Source organism: Sphaerodactylus townsendi, unplaced genomic scaffold (assembly GCF_021028975.2).
Source record: "Sphaerodactylus townsendi isolate TG3544 unplaced genomic scaffold, MPM_Stown_v2.3 scaffold_22, whole genome shotgun sequence".
Taxonomy (NCBI): domain Eukaryota; kingdom Metazoa; phylum Chordata; class Lepidosauria; order Squamata; family Sphaerodactylidae; genus Sphaerodactylus; species Sphaerodactylus townsendi.
Window position 1 is genome coordinate 99,550 of NW_025950385.1, and position 7,966 is coordinate 107,515.

Below are 7,966 nucleotides of genomic sequence, written 5' to 3' on the forward strand. Positions count from 1 at the left end.
GCACCAGGCAGGCAAGTCACCATGCGGTCATCACGCCTCTCACAAACCCAACTCTCTACATTTCTAATGATCGAATCACCCACTACAAGGAGCCCCCCACCTCCCCGAGGGGTATCCTCAGTGCGAGAGGATAGCTGATCACCAGTTAAGGAAGGGATCCCATCTAAGGGAGCATCTTCCCCCACCTCAGACTGGCACCCTCCATCCCCAAGGCCTTCATTCTCCATGACATCTGAAGAGATGTCACCTTGGGAGTGGGACCCGGCTGTTAGGTCCCTGAAAGCCTCGTCTGTCACCCTCTCTGCCTCTTTCAGCTTCTCCAGGTCTGCCACCTTGGCTTCAAGAGAACGCACACGTTCCTTGAGTGCTAGGAGCTCATTGCAGCGAGGGCACACCCACGACTTCTGTCCTAGTGGCAGATAGTCATACATGTGACACTCAGTGCAAAACACTGGAAAGCCCCCATCCCCCTGCTGGCTTTCTGCCTTCATATCTGATTTGTTTAGATATTTAAATATTAAGCTTTTAGTCACTGCCCCCCTGGAGCTATCTGCACGTACTATCTGTCAAATATGTCCTTATTAATTTAAAAAACAAAAAAATTAAATTAAAATTGCGCGCGCCGTTAGGCACGTGCCGCTGGTTCCAGAGCTTTGGACATGAATGGGGGGGTTCAAACCCGAGAACCCCCCCTTACCTACGTGCATGGGACACAGACAACCTCTTTGAGGTTTGGGAGAGCTTTTTAAAAGCCTTGTATGCATGGACCAAGCAGCTCACACTTTACAAATTGGGGCAAGACAGACAATTGAACAACAGTACCCAGAGAATTCTCTGTGTAGAATTTAGCATAATGTTTAGGCCAACCCTTGTGATAGCCTGTGAAGATATTGCCAAGGACAAAAAAATCCTACCCTATCCTTCTGAAATCACAAATGAATCATAACTGTAGACAGAAAAAAATATAAGGAATAGCACCTGAACAGGAATAGCACCTGAACATATCAAAATGAATTAAATGTGACAAGCTTTGTTGGAAAGAAATAATAGTAGCAGTTTTGGTTTATCTTTTATTGAAATTTAGCTTGATTTCTATGATATGTTGAGACAGGGAATATAATCACCAACTATCTTAAGAGTGCAATGTCAACATTAGCCCAAATAAACTCAAAAATACACACGTTGCACTCTGGCTGTGTCTAATCTTATATATAATTGAACAACTCAACACTTCTATTTGTATTTACATTTCCTTATTTCTCTGACAAGGTTCTTAAAAATACAGCATAAGTCTTCCAACTCTTATAACTAAACATAAATCATCACTTAGTCCATTCAATTCTCTATTCAGCAACAAAACTTCAGTTCCATATAGTCCATGTATCAATTCTGTAGGTTCTACATAGAAACGTCTCGCGCATATAGAATGTTTTTCGTGCATCTTCCTCAGTATGCCAGTATGTTCAAACAACTTCCATCAGTTCTTTGAGGCTTCTAATGGGTATATCTGATACATAGGCCCCTTCCAAACACGCAAAATAATGTGTTTTCAAACCACTTTCACAACTATTTGCAAGTGGATTTTGCTAATCCGCACGACTTCAAAGAGCACTGAAAGCAGTTTGAAAGTGCATTATTCTGCATATGCAGAATGAGCCATAGATTTTCAAATGCATGTTAGATAATAGATACATCCCTTTCCAGGGTTCATTTGCTTTTAATCAAAACAAGACCTCACATAGCTACTGGTTCTTTGGTGGTTCACACTTCTTGGTACAGTCATTATAAGAACATAAGAAAGAGCCTGCTGGATCAGACCAGAGTCCACCTAGTCCAGCACTCTGCTACTCACAGTGGGCCACCAGGTGCCCTTGGGAGCTCATACGCAGGATGTGAAAGCAATGGCCTTCTGCTACTACTCCTCCCGATCACCTGCTCTGCGAAGGCATTTGCAATCTCAGATCAAGGAGGATCAAGATTAGTAGCCATAGATCGACTTCTCCTCCATAAATCTGTCCAAGCCCCTTTAAAGGCTATTATTATGAGTAAAACCCAACTATGACAACTACTACAGCTCCCTGCCTATCCCTGCTTTTATTCAATTGACAGCATTCAAACCCAACTTGACAGATGAGGTGTTCTTGGCACAGAGATAATACTTCATTTCCTTAATTCTTTCAGAGACTTGTGTTACAGACCAAGAGCAATAGAAGTGGCCATTAGTGACATTTGAAGCCTAGTAATAAATAAAATTGTTCATAATTCCTTTATTTTCCAGTCATATACTTCTACTACACTAGATCTGATGTTTAATCAAACTGAATTTCCTTTTATTTTCTGCAGCAAGAGAAATGTATTTACAAAACCCAATTCCCCTTCTTTCAATTTTTTTCTTGTTCTGCTAAAATTGGTTGCATTTTTTTTGTTTACAAAAGAACTTACAAACTATCTGTTCCAGGCTTGCCCATGAACATGATGAAAGAATCTGTCAGCAAAAGAGCTCATGTTATAATGGGGCTAATAGTTCTAATGGCAGCAGTGGCGTAGTGGTTAAGAGCAGGTGCACTCTAATCTGGAGGAACTGGGTTTGATTCCCTGCTCTGAGCTGTGGAGGCTTATCTGGGGAATTCAGATTAGCCTGTGCACTCTAATACATGCCAGCTGGGTGACCTTGGGCTAGTCACAGTTCTTCGGAGCTCTCTCAGCCCCACCTACCTCACAGGGTGTTTGTTGTGGGGGGGGAGGAAAAGGAGATTGTAAGCCCCTTTGAGTCTCCTACAGGAGAGAAAGGGGGGGGATATAAATCCAAACTCCTCCTCCTCCTCCTCCTCCTCCTTCTTCTTCTGGTGAATAAACCCAGGTTCTGGTAAAAAAAAAACCAGGTTCAAATCTACTCTGACCCATAAAGCTTATTGGATGACTGAGGGCTAGTCACTCTCTCTTGGCTGAATTTATCTCACAGGGTTGCTAAGAACATAAACTAGAACAAAGGCCACTATATATCTTTCCTTCATCTCCTGAAAGGAAGGATTGGATAAAAAATTTATGTGACAGGTCAAGGTTAGGGTGGAAATTGTTTGCATAAAAACAGGATCCAATTCATTCTGAATTCAAGTCTGAAATAGCAGGAATTACAGTCATCCTCTTGCCATTTTAAAAGCAGCTATGAAAAATGAGTAGGCAATTAATACATGGCATAATTTCGATACAATGTGTAAAATACTATCACATATAGCAGAACACACATAGTCTCCATACTTGGAATTTTTTAAAAGTCAGTGTGGTTCTAACATTTTGGATGTTTCTGCACAGTCCAAAAACAGCGCCCCAGGGACAGTAAAACACCGTCCCTGGGGCGCTGTTCACACAGCTGCTGCTACTGCAGTGCAGCAGCACCCTGTTCACCCCCCCCCCAATGGCAGGAAAATGCTGCTTTCAAAATTCGCTCAATGAGCGAGTTTTTTGGAAAGTGGTGTCTTCCCACTGGCGCCGTGCAAAGCACACCGGCATGAGGGCACCGTTTTAGGTATTTCTGGTTTGTTTTGTTTACTTACCTTTGCTCCCTGCAAAGCTCCAGAGGGAGGGAAGGACACACTCATGCTGCCCTCCAACCCCTGGGGGTCGGAGGGCAGCATAGGTGTTTCCTTTCCTCAGTCCAGAGCTTCTCAGGGAGGCAAAGTAGGTAAACAAAACAAACCGGAGGCGGCTCCATGCAGAGCAGCCCCTGCGGCCCACAGCGGCTTCAGGACTGCCTGCATGGGACCGTGTGATCAGTCCCAAGGCTCCACCGGCATAAATTATGCCAGTGGCCAGCCACTTCTGCCACCATGCAGAAACAACCTAAGTGTGGCACTTCTAAAATAAGTGATCCTTCAATATTCTGCTCTTGAGTAATTTCATGGAATAATATAGGTCAGGTGTATATGTGACAATTTCCTGCAAGGTAAAAAGCATGTAATTTAGAGAGAAATAGAAAGAAAAACCACCCTTGTATTAGACCTCAGCGATTCCACACCCATCAATTAAGTGTACAAAAGTCTGATAAAAAATTTGAAGCATAAATAATTCAAGTTAAATAATATTCATTATGCTCATGGAGGGTTGCTTCAGACATTCATTGAAGCATGTGTCATAGTTGTTCCTAAGTCAAGACCCTAAGAAGGCCTCATGTGCTGACTTTTGCATCAAGCGTGCTGGTTAAAGATTTGCAGTTTTGTCAAGGAGGTGGAACTGCCAGGAACAAAGCCCACAAAGCTTTCTAACAATAGTTCAGTCAAACATACCTTTTACTCAGGAACCCAAACAGAAAATGTGAAATTAAGATTATGGAACAGAACACAAATGTAGATTTGAATCTTATACTGTTCTCCAAAGTCTTTTAATCTTTTCTATGAACATCTTATGCATAAGGAGGGATTGAGGGAAACAAGACAGAAAGGAAGGATGATGATAAGAATGTGCATAGGAAGAGTAGGCTACAGTTAGGATCTTAGTGATGAATTCAACCTGGCAGAGATGGACAGAGTAAAATTAGGATTTTGTGGGAGGCAAAGAAAGTGACAAACTGCACAGGAACAAGAGAATCCTGGATCCTCTGATATGGGTGATGAACTATGATGAAATTTAGCAGACAAATCCTTGGCTACAGGCCCCCAGCCTTACTGCAATCCAAGTTTGCTCATTACAAATAATCAGACAGACAGCTGTCAGGTCTCTTGAATGATAGCCCAATCAGGAATTCTTGGTTACGCCAGAATTCGTCATGTTGGGGTAGAAGACAGGATCAGAGATTAGGAAAAACATTCTCAGGTAAATAATTTATCAATGTCAAGGAGACAGGCAAATATTTTCTGCAGTGCATTTGCAAGGCGATTGACAGTCATTAATGCCTCACTGTGAGAAATCTTTTAAACCCTACTCTTCTAACACATTTAGGAACCCAATGAATTTTGGTTCAGAAATTGCTCAAAATGAAAAAAAAACAGTCTTTAGGTAAAAACAGCTTTCAGAAATGTTTGTGCCTAGTGCCTTTCATAGGCCAAGGACTTAATTCTACAAAAGAAAAATGTTCATATTGAATTCCAAGATGCAGTAAATGAACTGAATTAATCTCAGGGTCAGGTTTAGCTTCACACTTAATGATCTCTGACATCATTGACTCTCCCCAAAACCATAGTACTGTTTTCTAGATTCCAAAGTACTCATTCCATTATAGCTTGAGTTAACAGTTGAGTCAATAGTTTATGTGCAAATATCAAATATTGGAAACAAATATTAGGAGAAGACCAGTGTGATGGGTTAGGCTTTTTGTTAGGACTTGACAGTTAGATCACCAAAATCTACTTGACAGCTTGGCTGATGCAATACTCTACCTTTCACCTAGTTTCAGTGGGTGATGCAACCATGACTAAGCACATCTGGTGTGATTGCATCACTGCTCCCTGATTGGTTGAATGTCTCTATATATATGCACAGAACAGTTTGGTCTATGCGAGCTTTGGTTATCCAGTTGCTGCGCTGCACTCTGTCAGACTGTTTTGGTGACTTTAAACAAAGGAATAAAACCCCTTCTGTTCTTTTGAAGCGAACAACGCCCGTTCCCGCTTTCCTTTCCTCAACTGCGCTTCTGCTGCTGTTACCACCACCGCTGCTGAGTGGATCCTTTTCAGGTTGCGGGCCCAGCTCCTACGCCGCAGCAAATCGCGTGAGTAACAGTGAGTGCGTACCGCGCGGCTGTGTGACTCAGCCATTGCCATACTTCCACTATGTCCGTGCTTTTACTGTTTGAGAGGCTGAATGAGCATAACTATGTGGCTTGGAGCCAGAAGATGCAGAGCCATTCCACTCGCGAGGACCCGTGGAATGTTATCTCTACCCTTCCAGCGGCCCCTACAGTTGCTGAGCCGCACGCAGCAGATGAAAAAAAGCACGCGCATGCCTATTGTGCTAGCAGTGGAAACTCTCATTAAAGTTGGTTTATCTGGCGGTGTAGCTGAGACTGCAGCCAAGGCATGGGCGGCTTTGAAAGGCATCTATCAGTGTGAGTCGGTTGGAGCAAAGGTCCTCCTCACAAGACAACTTTACAATCTCAAACTGAGGCCAGGAGGATTCGTGTTTGAGCATCTGAAGCAGATGCGTGAATCGTTTGCACAGCTCGCTGATCGAGGTTTACAGTTTGAAGACTCCCACAAAAGTTTATTCGTTGCTTTGGCCGCTGGATAGCAGCTGGGACCAGTTGGTAGGCTGCAGTAGTTTCCAGATGCGTATGAGTTCACGCCGACTTTCGATTACGTCACTGCCAAGTTGCTAGACCACCAGAAGCAGAGGGATCATCAGGCTTGGAGAGTTAATGCTGGAGAAATCATCGCAGAGTGGATTTTCCTGCTGATTCTGCCGTCCCTACTTCCCGTGCTGTGGAAAATGTTTTCGTTGTGGGAATCCTGGCCATTTTGCACGGGCCTGTACAAATGCAAAAGTGGCGCAGAGGAAGAACAAGCCACCTTGGAAAGCCAGGGCTAACAGACAGGAATCACAAAGCATCTACTTTCCCGGTACCAAGCCAAGTGAGCATGACTCCAACTCACCAAGTGGCTCATTGACTCTGCTTGTTCTGAGCATATAGTGAATAAGGAAAGTTCCCTTACTGACCACGCATACCAACCTCCGTTATTGACCACGCTTGTTTAGCTGATGGCACCGCAGCAAAGGCGCAAACTACAAGCGATCAACATTTGTTCCTGCTCTAAATGGCTCTCTGAGTAATGTATATTTTCAGCCTTCATTTGAATTTTGTTTGTTAAGCTGCTGTAAGATTGACAGCTGAGGGTTATGGTGTGGTGGAATTTAGTGGGCAGACTCTGTTCTATTAAGAAACAAGGGAGAGCTCTGTGCCACCGGTATACTGCAGAATAACCTTTATCAGCTAAATAACAATGCTGTAGGGCAAAGCATGGCTAATGCAGTTAACAAACCTATGCATGATGACTCAGAGTATTCATTATATGCACCGGGTGGTGCTAGGACATGCCAGTTTCAAAGTGCTAGGAAACATGTCCAGGTTGTGTGGTTTGGAAAGTTTTCAAGTCCTGTCCTAATTATTCCTGATTTGTACTGTGTGCAGTATAGGCCAAAGTAAAAGGCATTTCCTTCTACAAGGAAAAGCACCAGACAGTCAGGATAGGCCATTTGGTTTAATTCCATGCAGACCTTTCTGGACCATTTCAACCCCAGTCAGGGCATGCAAAGTACCACATGGTTTTGTGGATGACTATAAAGCAGGTTCACCTATAGTCTTTTCCTGAAATCCAAAGATGAGGCTTACCCAAGGTTTAAAGAGGGTGGCAATGGTGGAAAGACAAGTTTTCACATAAAGTGCGGCTTTGCCTCCAAACGGACAGAGGAGGTGAGTTCCTGGGTCTCTGGGTTCCAGAACTGGTTGAGAAAGAAAGGCATATGCAACAACAGAAAGACCGCCAACCCTTTCTCTCCTTTGAGAACGGGCCGTTGCTGAGAGGAAATTCTGGGGTTCTACATACTATAAAACGGTGTTTGCTGCTGGATGCCAACATGCCTGAACATTTCTGGGCTGAGGCTGTGAACACTGCCACATAATTTCTGACCAACAGAGTATGTATTATCTCTCTAGTGTGAACTTCGCCAGGACTCCTTTATTTTCTGCTATACCAGAAAGATCCATCTCTGGATCATTTGGCATTATCTTTTGGCAGTTATGCCAATGTGCTCATACCTGACGCTCAAAGGCGGAAGGGGATCAGAGGTGGGTGAGGATTGAGGTTTCTTGGTTATGAATCTGGGACAAAAGGTTTTCGCCTTTGCACATTCCTATGGAAAGGTTGTGATCTCTCGAAGTGCAAACTCTTTGAAAAAAAAGCATGCAGGATGGGAAACTATCCATGCCATAACACAGAGGTTTTGCTACCTTTCACCTACAGCATGAAGGGCAGTT

The 7,966-nt window shown here is 43.4% G+C and overlaps 1 pseudogene; it reads left to right on the forward strand.

Annotated features, from left to right (window-relative positions):
- Positions 1-5,712, forward strand: part of LOC125425216 — a 44,255-nt pseudogene extending 38,543 nt beyond the window's left edge.
- Positions 5,713-7,966: the final 2,254 nt, after the last annotated feature.